Source organism: Hylobates moloch, unplaced genomic scaffold, assembly GCF_009828535.3.
Source record: "Hylobates moloch isolate HMO894 unplaced genomic scaffold, HMol_V3 SCAFFOLD_10, whole genome shotgun sequence".
Lineage (NCBI taxonomy): Eukaryota > Metazoa > Chordata > Mammalia > Primates > Hylobatidae > Hylobates > Hylobates moloch.
Genome location: NW_026652285.1, coordinates 28,420,007 through 28,434,865, shown reverse-complemented (window position 1 = coordinate 28,434,865; position 14,859 = coordinate 28,420,007). Strand labels below are relative to the sequence as shown.

The window sequence follows — 14,859 nt, the reverse complement described above, 5'->3', positions numbered from 1 at the left end:
GGGTGACTCCTACGCGCGCCGCGCCTCCGCCGCGTCCCGGACTATCCGAGAGCGCGGCAAGGACTCGACCGCGGAAAGTTGGCGCTCGCGTAGCTTCCCGCGCGTCCCGGGGCGCCCCCTCCCACTCGAGCGCCACGTGCCGCGTGCCCCCCGCTCCCGGGCCGCGGCGGGACGCCCCCGCCCCCACCGCAGCGCGCAGTGCGCAGGCGCCTTCCCGCGGGTCGCGGCGGCGGGAGCGGGAGAGGGAGGCGGCGGCGGCGGCGGCGGCGGGAGCGGCTTCTGCCTCGGCTGGAGACTGAGGCGAAGGCAGCAGCGGCGGAGGAGGTGGAGGAGAGGCGAGGGTGAAGGCGATGGCGACGCTGGACACATGAGGCCGCGACCGGCGGGACGGGCCGAGGCCCGGCGGAGGAGGCGGCTCCGGGGGAACCCGCCGCCGGGTGAGGGGCGGCCGCAGGGCCGGCTGAGGAGAAGCGAGCCAGGGGCGGGGTCCCAGGGGGAGGCGGGAGAACTCGTGGGGATCCCAGAGAGGGGCCTAGGACGACCTCCGGAGGTCCGGGTAGGAGCGCGGCCGGAGCGGGGGGAGGAGGGGGGCGCCGCCGAGGGGTTCCCGCCGAGTCCGGAGGGGCGTCGCCGGCCCGCGTCCTGCCACTGCCCCCGGCGCACCCTCCCTCTTTGTCCACAGGCGTGCGGCTCCCAAATCGGGAGGGAAACGGCTCGGGGGTGTCCTGGGCCGCGGAGGTGTCGGCGGACGGTCGGGGAGCCCGGGCAGAAGCGGCGCGCACTCGGCGGCGCCCCGGCGGTGCCGACAACTACCCGGGCAGTTAGGGGCGCAGGGCGGAGCCGGGCCGCCCCTCGCCGCCCGGGCTCTTCGCGGGCTGCTCTTTGTCTTCCCGACCTCGGTCCCTGCGTTTCAGGCGGCGTGCGGGCTCGTCTGAGGCTTTCTGCATCTCCGCGCTGGAACTCCTGCCTCCCGGGGGTTAGAGGAGGGTTCGTTGGACGGCTGGAAGCGGGAAAGCGGGGCGGAAGGACAGGGCTCATCGCCTCCTGATTAACTCGTTGTCTTTACTTAAAATGACTTTTCCCCCACTTTGTCAAACTTTAGAGAACTGTTTTGTGTGTGTGTGTGTGTGTGTGTGTGTGTGTGTGTGTGTGTGTGTGTGTGTGTGTTTCCTTAAGTCTCTAGCTTCAAAATTAAGAGTAGGCGCTACCGCTGTGATTGTGGGCGGCTGCGTTTGGAGCTCTGAGTTGAAAAGATGTATGTGAATGTATGGTTTAGATTTTTTTCTTTTTTTTGCGATTGTCCGATTGGGAGTACTTTTCCTTTGCGAAGTGGGCGAATTTGGTTTTCTTTTTGTTCATTGAGAACTGGCAGTGATACCGATTTCATTATGCTCATGCTTAATTTTGTTAGCATCAAGACGATGTGAAATCGAGTAAGTTAAGTTTGAATAAGTTCAGGCTGAGGGTTATCTTGTATGCCTGATAAGTCTAAATTTGTTATATGTTTGTATCGTGTACACGTTCAAGTGAATATATGTGAAAGTGCTATAAAAAATCAAACTACATAAATGAAAGGGATTTTAATTTCCTGATAAGCAGGAAACAGCATATCTCCAGTACGTTAATATCTGTAGAAAAATGCGTTAATAATGTCATTTAGGAATAAAATATTTCTCTCCCTAGAGAGGGTTTAGGTATTATTCAGAGTAAAAGAGCAAAAAAATTTCAACCTCAGAGGGTATGGAAAAAAAACAGAAAAATACCCTTACTTCCAGAGCTCCTGATTAAAATATTGTGAGTTGTGGGTTAAGTTTATTGATTTAAAAAAAAACTTAGTATAGAGTTGTATCACTGCAGTTGCTTTGAATGTCTTAAGTACTGTGTAATAGCAGAATTAAAGAAACACGAACTAACTTTTCTGGGTAGAAGGTAAAAAGCTCCAATAAACAGATCTTAGTTTTCCCCAGATTTTTGTGCCCAGAGTGCTGTCGGCAAAGGGCGTATTGAAGAGATACATAGAAGTTATATGGAAGGTCTGTTAATATTTGTCCTGATTTGTAATGGCTTAATATTATTTACTACTTAAACTGTTGTGCATTTTTCCAAAGCATTTCAAACAACCTCTTCAAAAGCCAGCACTTTTAACTTTTGAGGTTGTGTGACTTAAGAATTGTTTTCTACCAGGTAGCCACCACAGTTCTCTTTAAAAAGGAGCAAAGGACCTGGTAATTTTCTCTCTAATCAATTCATGAAGGTAAAATTGAGTTTTAGCCTTTAATCCAAAGGACTTAAGTTAACGTATCTCCAACATAACAATCTTACTTATAAATGCTGTTATCTTTTGTCAGTTAAATTTTATTCTTATATTTGTATAAGTCAGCCAAAGGGAAAGAATGCAGGGTTCTGTTTCTGATTAGTCCACTTCCCCCCAGGTCCAGGCTTGCCTATCAATTCAGTAATGAGCATCTTAGAATACAGGATATATAATTTAAATCCAGAGTATCATTCTCTTAACAAATGCTTAGTGTTTGTTTCTAATTCAATACAAAGTGATGAGTTCCAAAAAACTATTGCTTTATTTGCTGTTTGTTCACCTTTCAAAATTGGTGAGGTGTGTTCTTTTTTCTTTTCCTTTTTTTTTGAGATGGAGTCTTGCTCTGTCGCCCAGGCTAGAGTGCAGTGGCTGGGACTGCAGGCACCCGCCACCATGCCCGGCTAATTTTTTTTTTGTATTTTTGGCAGAGATGGGGTTTCATCATGTTAGCCAGGATGGTCTCGATCTCCTGACCTCGTGATCCGCCCGCTTCAGCCTGGGATTTACAGGCGTGAGCCACCGCGCCCGGCCATCCTTTTTTTTTTTTCCAAAGACATTGCTATGTTGCCCAGGCTGTCATAGTACACTGCAGCCTCAAATTTATGGGCTCCAGCCATCCTCCTGCCTCAGCCTCCTGAGTATACCCAGCTAATTTCTTTTTTCCCCTCCTTTCCTGTCCTGTCCTGTCCTTCCTTCCTATAGTTAAGTTTGACTAGGGAGTATGATTACTTATTTCTGAACTTAGGCTTTTCTTGTAATGTAGAAATACATGTGGCTCCTGTTCAAAATATTTGATAAAAATTTAGGCAAAGAAAAAGTAGGATTTTTTTTTTTTTTTTGAGATGGAATTTAGCTCTTGTTGTCCAGGCTGGAGTGCAATGGTGCTATCTTGTCTCACTGCAACGGTGCTATCTTGTCTCACTGCAACCTCTGCCTCCCGGGTTCAAGCGATTCTCGTGTCTCAGCCTCCCAAGTAGCTGGGATTACAGGAATGCCCCACCATGCCCAGCTAATTTTGTATTTTTTAGTAGAGATGGGGTTTCACCATGTTGGTCAGGCTGGTCTCCAACTCTTGACCCTAGGTGATCCACCTGCCTCTGCCTCCCAAAGTGCTGGGATTACAGGCGTGAGCCACCGCACTCGACCAGATTATTATTTTTGTAAGACCATTCCTTTGAGAATAGGTATGAGAAGATAGATTTTGGCTGATATCATTAACCGGAAATTTAGACATAGAAAACAGTTCTGAGCTGTTAATATCAGCTGAGTGGCAACAGTTGTTTTTCAACATACTACTATACTACAGCTGATGAGTTCAGCTTGTGTTGAAATAAGAACCTAGTAAAATGTATTTTTTAAAATATTTTTTAAGATTTAATACAAAAAATTTTAAATACAAAAAACTAGCTGGGCATTTGAGCATTGCTATTTTCTGCAACTCTAAAGAGTGAATGACCTGTTAGTACTGGCTGGCATACAGTTATACATTCTTGAATTTTACAAGTACTGTAGTTGGCTGAGAGCACTCCTTGGCAATAAAGGTTTGTCTTTCAGATCTGTGGAATATGTTGCCCAAAGAGTTTTCCTAAAACAAGGATATGATGATCTCTTTGCAGATAGCATTTTACTTTTTTTTTTTTTTTTTTGAGACGGAGTCTCGCTCTGTTGCCCAGGCTGGAGTGCAGTGGTGTGATCTCTGCTCACCACAAGCTCCACCTCCTGGGTTCATGCCATTGTCCTGCCTCAGCCTCCTGAGTAACTGGGACTACAGGCATCCACCACCATGTCCGGCTAATTTTTTGTATTTGTAGTAGAGACCATCGTGTTAGCCATGGTCAGCATTTTACTTCTAAAGAAATGAAATGGGGCCAGGAGTGGTGGCTCATGCTTATAATCCCAGCACTTTGGGAGGCCGAGGTGGGTGGATCACCTGAGGTCAGGAGTTCAAGACCAGCCTGGCCAACATGGTGAAACCCCATCTCTACTAAAAATACAAAAAATTAGCTGGGCGTGGTGGCAGGCGTCTGTAATCCCAGCTACTCGGGAGGCTGAGGCAGGAGAATGGCTTGAACCTGGGAGGTGGAGGTTGCAGTTAGCCGAGATCGCATCGCTGCTCTACAGCCTGGGCGAGAGAGCGAGACTCTGTCTCAAAAAGAAAGAAATGAAGTATTCTGGCAAATGAATTCTTCTCCAGCTCTCAGTTGAAACTTTGTTCTTTGAGGCTATATTGCATGTGATACCAGCACAATCTGGACAAAAGCTTTCTGGTGCCCGTTAAGTCATTCAACTTTTTTTTTTTTTTCTTTTGAGACTGAGTCTCACTCTCACCCACAGTGGAGTGCAGTGGCACGATCTTGGCTCATTGCAACCTCCGCCTCCCAGGTTCAAGCAATTCTCCTGCCTCAGCCTCGAGAGAAGCTGGGATTATAGGCGTGCACCACCATGCCCAGCTGATTTTTGTATTTTTAGTAGAGAAAGGGTTTCACCATGTTGGCTAGGCTGGTCTTGAACTCCTGACCTCAGGTCACCTCAGCCTCTCAAAGTGCCGGGATTACAGGCGTGACCCACTGTGTCTGGCCCTTTTTATTTTTTTGAGACGGAGTTTTGCTCCTGTTGCCCAGGCTGGAGTGCAGTGGCGCGATCTCGGCTCACCGCAACCTCTGCCCCCCAGGTTCAAGATTCTCTTGCCTCAGCCTCCCAAGTAGCTGGGATTACAGGCATGCACCACCATGCCCGGCTAATTTTGTATTAGTAGAGACGGGGTTTCTCCATGTTGGTCAGGCTGGTCTCCTGACCTCAGGTGATCCACCTGCCTCGGTCTCCCAAAGTGCTGGGATTACAGGTGTGAGCCACTGTGCCCAGCCTTTTTTTTTGTAATTGAGACAGAGTCTTGTTCTGTAGCTCAGGCTAAAGTGTAGTGGTGCTCTCAAGCGATTCTTCCACCGCAGCATCCCTAGTAGCTGTGACCACAGGCCCACACCGCCACCACGCCCAGTTAATTAAAAATTTTTTTTTGTAAGTGACAAGGTCTTGTTTTGTTACCCAGGCTGGTCTTGACCTCCTGGGCTCAAGTAGTCCTCTTGGCCTCTCAAATATGGGGATTACAGGCCAAGGCACCTGGCTCCCAACGTTTTTTTTTTTTTCTTCCCCAAAACATATAAGCACTTGATTAAAAAAAATAGTTGGACTCTTTCTTTCCCCCCTTCTCACTATTGCACTTGACTAATTTTTTTTTTTTTTTAAGACAACAGTGTCATTCTGGCATCCAGGCTGGAGTTGCAGTGGTGCGATCTCGGCTCACTGCAACCTCTGCCTCCCAGGTTCAAGCAATTCTCCTGCCTCAGCCTCCCAAGTAATTGGGACTACAGGCGCATGCTGCCACGCCTGGCTAATTTGACTGATTTTATTTTATTTATTTTATTATTATTATTATTTTTGAGACAGAGCCTCACTCTGTCACCCATTCTGGAGTGCAGTGGCACACATGTAATCCGAGCACTTTCGGAGGCTGAGGCTAGAGGATACCTTGAGCCCAGGAGTTTGAGACCACCCTGGGCAACATAGTGAGGGTCCTGTCTCTGCAAAAAGTAATTTGAAAGTTAGCTGGATGTGGTGGTGTACACCTGTGGTTTCAGCTACTCAGGAGGATGAGGCAGGAGGATTTTTTGAGCCCAGAAGTTGAAGGCTACAGTGAGTTGTCATCACACGATGCACTCCACCCTGGTCAACAGAGTGGGACAATCTCCATTTGAAAAAAGAAAAGAGGCCGGGTGCGGTGGCTCACACCTGTAATCCCAGCACTTTGGTAGGCCGAGGCAGGCGGAACACAAGGTCAGGAGTTCGAGACCATCCTGGCCTACATGGTGAAACCCTGTCTCTACTAAAATACAAAAAATTAGCCGGGCATAGTGGCACGCACCTGTAATCCCAACTACTCTGGAGGCTGAGGCAGGGGAATCGCTTGAACCCGGGAGGCAGAGGTTGCAGTGAGCTGAGATTGTGCCACTGCACTCCAGCCTGGCAACAGAGCAAGACTCCATCTCGAAAAAAGAAAAGAGGGCCAGGCACAGTGGCTCACGCCTTGTAATCCCATCACTTTGGGAGGCCAAAGTGGGCAGCTCATGAGATCAGGAGCTTGAGATCATCCTAGCTAACACCGTGAAACCCCGTCTCTACTAAAAATACAAAAATTAGCTGGGCCTGGTGGCACACACCTGTAGTCCCAGCTACTCGGGAGACTGAGACAGGAGAATCACTTGAACCCGGGAGGTGGAGTTTGCAGTAAGCCAAGATCACACACTGCACTGAAGCCTGGTAACAGAGCAAGACTCCATCTTAAAAAAAAAAAAAAAAAAAAAAAAAAGGGAAAGAAATGCATAGGGTTTCAGAGTAAGTTTTGATGTTTTTCCTGTATATAAATGGGATAAACTTCACACACCCCTATTCTTATCCTCTAATCTCTAAACTATATTCAACTAATCTCTAAACTATATTCAACCCCCAAATAGTTATAGAGATTATTTTCATTCACATGTTTGTAGTATTTATCAGTTTTGGCTTAATTTATTATTAACTAATGAGTTATAACATTCCTTTTGGGAACGTTCAAAGTAAATTAGAGCTGGACTCTATTTTTAGGAATTCCCCTTGAGTCATTCTTGGACTTGGAATTCCTAATTGCCCATCCAGAGTAGGTGTTTATTTGGATTCAAAATTTTCCTTCCAGAAATTATCCATTCTGTGGCTTCGGTTACCATATATATTTTGAATACTGCCACATTTTTATCTGTAGCCGGACCTCTTTTTTTATCCTGGCTGCCTGTTCAACATCTCCACAGAGATACTCAGAGGAGGTAATTTGAATTGCGTTGTCCAAAGTGAGCTTTTCATCTTGGCCCCACACCTAGACTTTCTTCAGTGTACTCTATTTTATTAAGTGGCTCTATCACACAATTTGCTGAGGCCGGACTCTTTTGTTTTTTGAAATGGAGTTTTGCTCTTGTTGCCCAGGCTGGAGTGCAATGGCATGATCTTGGTTCACTGGAGCCTCTGCCTCCCGGTTTCAGGCGATTCTCCTGCCTCAGCCTCCCCAGTAGCTGAGATTACAGGTGCCTGCCACCACGCCCAGCTAATTTTTTATATTTTTAGTAGAGATGGGGTTTCAGCACGTTGACCAGGTTGGTCTTGAACTCCTGACCTCAAGTGATCCACCCACCTCGGCCTCCCAAAGTGCTGGGATTATAGGCGTGAGCCAACACACCGTAATTTTAGAATATTTTAGAATATTTTTATTCCGTCAGAAACAAACCTGATACCCATTAGCAGTTACTCCCTCCCAATTCCCCCCATAATGGTTGTACAATATTCCATTATGGAGATTATACCATAAATTATATGTTTCTTTTTTTTTTTTTTTTTGAAACGCAGTCTTGCTCTGTCACCCAGGCTGGAGTGCAGTGGCACGATCTCGTCTCACTGCAAGCTCAGCCTCCCAAATAGCTGGAACTACAGGCGCCTGCCACCACGCCCGGCTAATTTTTTGTATTTTCAGCAGAGACAGGGTTTCACAGTGTTAGCCAGGATGGTCTTGATCTCCTGACCTCGTGATCCACCTGCCTCGGCCTCCCAAAGTGCTAGGATTACAGGTGTGAGCCACACACCCGGCCTAATTATATGTTTCTTATAATAAATGCCCTGTATTTGTTTAGGGCAAATTACTAAATGTGGAATTATTGATCAAAGGATTTAAGCACTTTAAAGTTCTTGATAACTATTGCCAAGATGCCTTCCAGAAAAGTTGTACCAGATGACACTATTGGTGTATGATGGTACGGGTGTTGTTTTTTTTTGTTTGTTTTTTTTTTTTTTGAGACGGAGTTTCCCCTCTTGTTGCCCAGGCTGGAGTGCAATGGCGCGATCTTGGCTGACTGCAACCTCCACCTCCCAGGTTCAAGTGATTCTCCTGCATCAGCCTTCCGAGTAGCTGGGATTACAGGCATGCGCCACCACGCCCGCTAATTTTGTATTTTTAGTAGAGACAGGATTTCGCCAATGTTGGTCAGGCTGGTCTCAAACTCCTGACCTCAGGTGATCCGCCTGCCTCAGCCTCCCAAAGTGCTGGGATTACAGGCATGAGCCACCGCACCCAGCCGATGATGGTATGGGTTGGGTTTTTTAAAAGAAATTTTGTATTGTAAACATAGTCATATTGGAAAATCATACGTTTATTTTTGTCGTAGTCATGTTCGTTTTTCTAGACTGAGCATTGTTCGGAACAGTTGGTTTGACCTAATCTTAGGCTGTTTTGGACAAATGTTCCAATATCGTCCTCTTTGCATGAAGACAATTCCACTTAGGATATGTTGTGAATGAATATATTATCCCTATCCCAGGTTCCTCATACTTCTCCAGCTGGTTCCTGAAGGCTCTTACATTCAAATAGAATGGCTTTTTGCCAGCGAAAATTGGCACTTCAACCCACAATGGTGCCTTTTGTTTCCTCATTGGTTGATACAGCCAAGATCTCAAACTACTCTCTCTCCATGAGGTTTTATAATTTGATTCACCACAAATTATATTTTAGGTTTTTCAAATATTCATAGCCAAGAGCTCTTTTGAAAACAAGTTGTTTTCATGTTTGTAGCACATAGATTACTATTTGCTACTTAGCTGCTGTAATGCTTTTGCTTAGAAATTGTCACTAGCTAGTTATTAAACATCTATTATCACTCATGTGGAATTAACTTCCACTTAAAACGTTCCAGTTAAACAACACTTCATTGTAAACCCTTTAATTGATTCCTGGTCTCTGCACATAAAGCAGTCGCGTTCAGGGGTATGAGTCACTAGCACGATTCTTAGTGGATTGCTCAGCTCATGAGCTGGGATGCCTAGATTGTTAATACCTACTTTGGCATTGCAGTGAGTCAATATTGAAATTTTTTAGTTTAGTCCAACAGCAAATTTTCTGAAATGATCGTTTGGGAAGTGCCTTTTTAAAATTTTGACATCTTGTTACATTGTTTAATTTTACTGCTGTTACTTTACTTTTTTCCTATCCCTAGACTTTTGAGTTCCACATAATTTGTCAGTTTGGTGAATTTTACTCAGATAGTTTTCATCAAATGTTAATGGAAGAGATTTTAGAAATCATCTAACTTGATATTCTTCATTTGTTTCAGAAATTAGGATATGGAAAGAACTTATTCCTGAAGTGCATGGATTACATTCTGGGATTAGAATCTCTTGCCTTCTAGTCCATTGCTTGCTTAGTTTCACAAAATTCAAGGTTAAGAATCACTTTTCACCCAGGCGCAGTGGCTCACGCCTGTAATCCCAGCATTTTGGGAGGCTGAGGCAGACGGATCACCTGAGGTCAGGAGTTCGAGACCAGCCTGGCCAACAAGGTGAAACCCTGCTTCTACTAAAAATGCAAAAAAATTAGCCACGGTGGAAAACAGGATAATGTTCCTCAACCAATTAAAAATTCCCATATGATGGAGCAATTCCACTTCTGGATATTAAAACAAAAGAACTGAATAATCAGCCAGGTGTGGTGGCGCATGCCTATAATCCTGGCTACTTGGGAGGCTGAGGCAGGAGAATCACTTGAACCTGGGAGGCGGAGGTTGCATTGAGCCGAGATCATGCCACTGCACTACAGCCTGGGTGACGAGGCAAGATTCTGCCTCAAAAAAACAAAACAAAACAAAACAAAACAAAAAAACGAATTGAATGATTTGTACACCCGTGTTCATAACAGCATTATTCACAGTGGCCAAAGTTGTAGACAACCCAGCTGTCTGTCAACAGATGAATGGATAAACAAAACGTGGTATGTACATACTATGGAATATCTTATTCAGCCTTAAAAAGGAAGGAAAGTCTTTTTATTTATTTATTTATTTTTGAGACAGAGTCTCGCTCTGTCGCCCAGGCTGGAGTGCATGGCGCGATCTCAGCTCACTGCAAGCTCTGCCTCCCGGGTTCACGCTGTTCTCCTTCTTCAGCCTCCTGAGTAGCTGGGACTACAGGCGCCCGCCACCACGCCCGGCTAATTTTTTGTATTTTTAGTAGAGAGGGGGTTTCACAGTGTTAGCCAGGATGGTCTCGGTCTCCTGACCTCATGATCTGCCCGCCTCGGCCTCCCAAAGTGCTGGGATTACAGGCATGAGCCACCGCGCCCGGCCAAAGGAAGGAAATTCTGACACATGCTATAACGTGGATAAACCTTGAACACATTATGCTGAGTGAAATAAGCCAGACACAAAAAGACAAATATATAATTCCATTTATATGAGATAATTAGGTAGTCAAAACCATGGAGAAAGTAGAATGGTGATTGCCAGGGGCTGGGAGAAGGGGAAATGGGGAGTTACTGTTTCTGGGTCTACAGTTTCAGTTTTACAAGATGAAAAAATTCTGGAGGTAGTGGTGATGGTTGATAATGCTATGAATGTGTTTAATACTTGAACTGTACACTTAAGATAGTACATTTTATGTGTATTCTACCACAGTAAAATAATAAAAATAATTTAACAGGACACAAGTTAATGGGGGGTCTTTTAGTGCTTGATTTGAAAAACTTGAGAGGTTTTGTTTTTTGTTTTCTTTTTTTAAATAGAGATGGGGTCTCGCCATGTTGTCCAGGCTGGTCTTGAACTCCTGAGCTGAAGTGTTCTGCCCATCTCAGCCTCCCAAATTGCTGGTATTACAGGAGTAAGCCACCACGCCCGGCCAGCTTCTTCCTGCCCCACACCCCCAGATGGAGTTTTGCTCTTTTGCTCTCTTGCCCAGGCTGGAGTACAGTGGTACGATCTCGGCTCACTGCACCCTCCGCCTTCCAGGTTGAAGCAATTCTCCTGCCTCAGCCTCCTGAGTAGCTGGGATTACAATAGCCCAGGCCTGGCTAATTTTTGTATTTTTAGTAGAGACTGGGTTTCACCATGTTGGCCAGGCTGGTCTTGAACTCCTGACCTTGTGATCCGCCCGCCTCAACCTCCCAAAGTGCTAGGATTACAGATGTGAGCCACCGTGCCTGGCCTTTTTTTTTTTTTTTTTTTTAACGTGAGACTATTAGAGACTTTTCCAAAGATATACGTAGAAATGATTTTTTGGATTAATAGTCGTTTTGTGGTCTCCCGATTATCAATGCCCAAGTAAATTATCCTTCTTAAATAAATCATTTTTGTCAAAGATACCATTTATTCCTTCCTCCCCAGCTACGAAGAAAGCTTGTTTTGTTTTATTTTACTTTTAAACTTTCATTCCATTTTACATTTTAAGATCTTAAACTCTGAAATGTATTTTCTTTCTGGTGTTCGTGCATTTCTTTTTTTTTCTTTTTTGAGACAGAGTTTCTCTCTTGTCGCCCAGGCTGGAGTGCAATGGTGCAATCTCAGCTCACTGCAACCTCTGCCTCCTGGGTTCAAGCGATTCTCCAGTCTCAGCCTCCCGAGTAACTGGGATTACAGGTGCCCGCCACCATGCCCAGCTAATTTTTCTATTTTTAGTAGAGACGGGGTTTCACCATGGTAGCCAGGCTGGTCTCAAACTCCTGATTTCAGGTGATCCGCCCACCTTGGCCTCCCAAAGTGCTGGGATTACAGGCATGAGCCACTGCGCCTGGCCTTGTGCTTTTCTTTTGTAGTTCTGATCCTGAAGATTGGGATTAGGGTCACATAGAACCTGTATATAATTCCATCTGTAATGTAATTCTTTACTAGCGAGTGGTTAAGAAAGAGCCCAAACTCTAGTGCAAGACTGCCTGACTTCAAATTCTGGCTTTGCTACTTAATAAGTAGATGATTTTAGGCAAATAATAAAGTTTTTTGGTTTTTGGTTTTTTTTGAGATGGAGTTTCACTCTTGTTGCCCAGGCTGGAGTGCAATGGCACAATCTCGGCTCACTGCAACCTCCGCCTCCTGAGTTCAAGCGATTCTCCTGCCTCAGCCTCCCGAGTAGCTAGGATTACAGGCTTGCACCATCAACACCTGGCTAATTTTGTATTTTTAGTAGAGACAGGGTTTCTCCATCTTGGTCAGGCTGGTTTCGAACTCCTGGCTTCAGGTGATCCGCCCGCCTCAGCCTCCCAAAGTGCTGGGATTACAGGCATGAGCCACTGCGCCTGGCCTTGTGCTTTTCTTTTGCAGTTCTGATCCTAGAGATTGGGATTAGGGTCACATAGAACCTGTACATAATTCCATCTGTAATGTAATTCTTTACTAGCGAGTGGTCAAGAAAGAGCCCAAACTCTAGTGCAAGACTGTCTGACTTCAAATTCTGGCTTCACTACTTAATAAGTAGATGATTTTAGGCAAATAATAAAGTTATTTGGTTTTTGTTTTTTTTTTTTGAGACGGACTTTTGCTCTTGTTGCCCAGGCTGGAGTGCAACGGCACGATCTCGGCTCACTGCAACCACCGCTTCCCGGGTTCAAGCCATTCTCCTGTCTCAGCCTCCTGAGTAGCTGGGATTACAGGCATGCACCACCACGCCTGGCTAATTTTGTATTTTTAGTAGAGGCAGGTTTCTCCATCTTGGTCAGGCTGGTCTCGAACTCCTGACTTCAGGTGATCCGCCCTCCTTGGCCTCCCAAAGTGCTGGGATTACAGACGTGAGCCACTGTGCCTGGCTGGCAAATTATAAAGTTTTAAACCTGATTTCCTCATCTTTAAAATGAGTTTAATATTAGAATCTACCTGCTGAAATAATTCAAATAATGTTCATTACATTTGATCTTCAAAAATCCCATTAATTCGGCCAGGCGCGGTGGCTCACGCCTGTAATCCCGGCACATTGGGAGGCCGAGGCAGAGGGATCAGTTGAAGTCAGGAGTTCGAGACCAGCCTGGATAACATGGTGAAACCTCATCTCTACTAAAAATAGAAAAATTAGCCAGGCCTGGTGGCGAGTGCCTGTAATCCCAGCTACTTGGGAAGCTGAGGCAGGAGAATTGCTTGAACTTGGGAGGCGGAGGTTGCAGTGAGCTGAGACTTCACCATTGCACTCCAGCCTGGGCGACAGAGCGACACTCTGTCTCAGAAAACAAAAAACAAAAACTATGAATTATGTTTTACAGAAAAACACAGTGTTAATTTGATTCTGTTTGGATATAACCTATAGAAAACTCTTGAGATAAGAATTTGAGAGAGAATTACATAATTTATTACCATGTTGATGCCAGCTAATTTTTTAAATTCAGTTTTCTAGTGTAAGACAAGGTAGATTTGTGTCTAAGTTATTTGGAAAATAGACTAAAAATAGCACATTTGGTTTTTGTCTAATAAATGTTATATAAGCAAACATGATTTTCTTCAGTATTTGGGTTTTCTTTGTGTGAGTGAATCCTACCATGAATTGCAGTATTCTTTTTAAAAAATAGAAGCCATTGTAGAAAAAAACAACTTTTTCTTTTCTTTTTTTTTTTTTTTTTGAGACGGAGTGTCGCTCTGTCACCCAGGCTGGAGTGCAGTGGCACGATCTCAGCTCACTGCAAGCGCCGCCTCCCGGGTTCACGCCATTCTCCTGCCTCAGCCTCCCGAGTAGCTGGGACTACAGGCACCCGCCACCACGCCCGGCTAATTTTTTGTATTTTTAGTAGAGATGGGGTTTCACCTTGTTAGCCAGGATGGTCTCGATCTCCTGACCTCATGATCCACCCACCTCGGCCTCCCAAAATGCTGGGATTACAGGCGTGAGCCACCGTGCCCGGCCAACTTTTTCAACCTTTTAATTTTTTAAAGAATTGATACGATTCTATAAAAATAATAAAATTTGAAGGAAGTCAGTAAAATAAACTGAGATGTTTATATTAAATGTTAATTAATCAATGTCTATACTATATCAAGATTACCTTCTATAGACAAATGGGTAAAAGGATGGAAATAACCCACAAAGGGGTTGGATATATGAAGGGGAATGTATCCTACTGTCTTAGAAACATGAAAATTGACATGATTTTGAAATGCCATTTTGCATCTAGTAAAGGAGCATAATGACAGTGCTGAAGAGGTGGAGGTGAAGTTTTAAGTATACATTCATTGCCAAGCACTGTAAATTACTAGTGCCTTTTTTGAAAATCAAATGATAGTACAAAGCAAAAACCATGCAGATTTACATTGCCTGTGATCTAATAATACCACCTCCTAGAATTTATAGATATAAACTCAACTCAAGGCATTTAGGATATATTCACAAAGATATTAAGTATAAAAGTACATATAAATCAGTTGGACCCCAGCTACTTAGGAGGCTGAGATGGGAGAATCACTTGAACCCAAGAGGTGGAGGTTGCAGTGAGCCGAGATCATGTCACTGCACTCCAGCCTGGGTGACAGCGAGACCCAGCCTCAAAAAAATAATAAAAAATTGGTGCTTTACTAATTAGCAAAAGACATTGAGGTATTTGGCCTCCACCCATCTCCACCACTTGACATGTGCTTCCATGTCATTTTCTATTTGTAGATGGAGTATAGAAATGATTTTTTATTCGGCCGGGCGCGGTGGCGAAACCCCGTCTCTACTAAAAATACAAAAAAATTAGC

At 44.9% G+C, this 14,859-nt stretch overlaps 1 protein-coding gene across 2 annotated transcripts in view; it reads left to right on the top strand.

Moving 5' to 3' along the window:
- The first annotated feature begins 385 nt into the window (after positions 1-385).
- The window catches only part of GJC1 (gap junction protein gamma 1), a 27,984-nt gene continuing 13,510 nt past the window's right edge, over positions 386-14,859 (top strand). The window contains exon 1 of one of the 2 annotated variants that reach the window (XM_032163886.2): positions 386-437. The gene's annotated coding sequence lies outside the window, so the exon portion shown is untranslated. Of the gene's footprint in view, positions 438-815; positions 977-14,859 lie in introns of those variants that run through there. The other variant, XM_058444867.1, reaches the window with a different exon arrangement.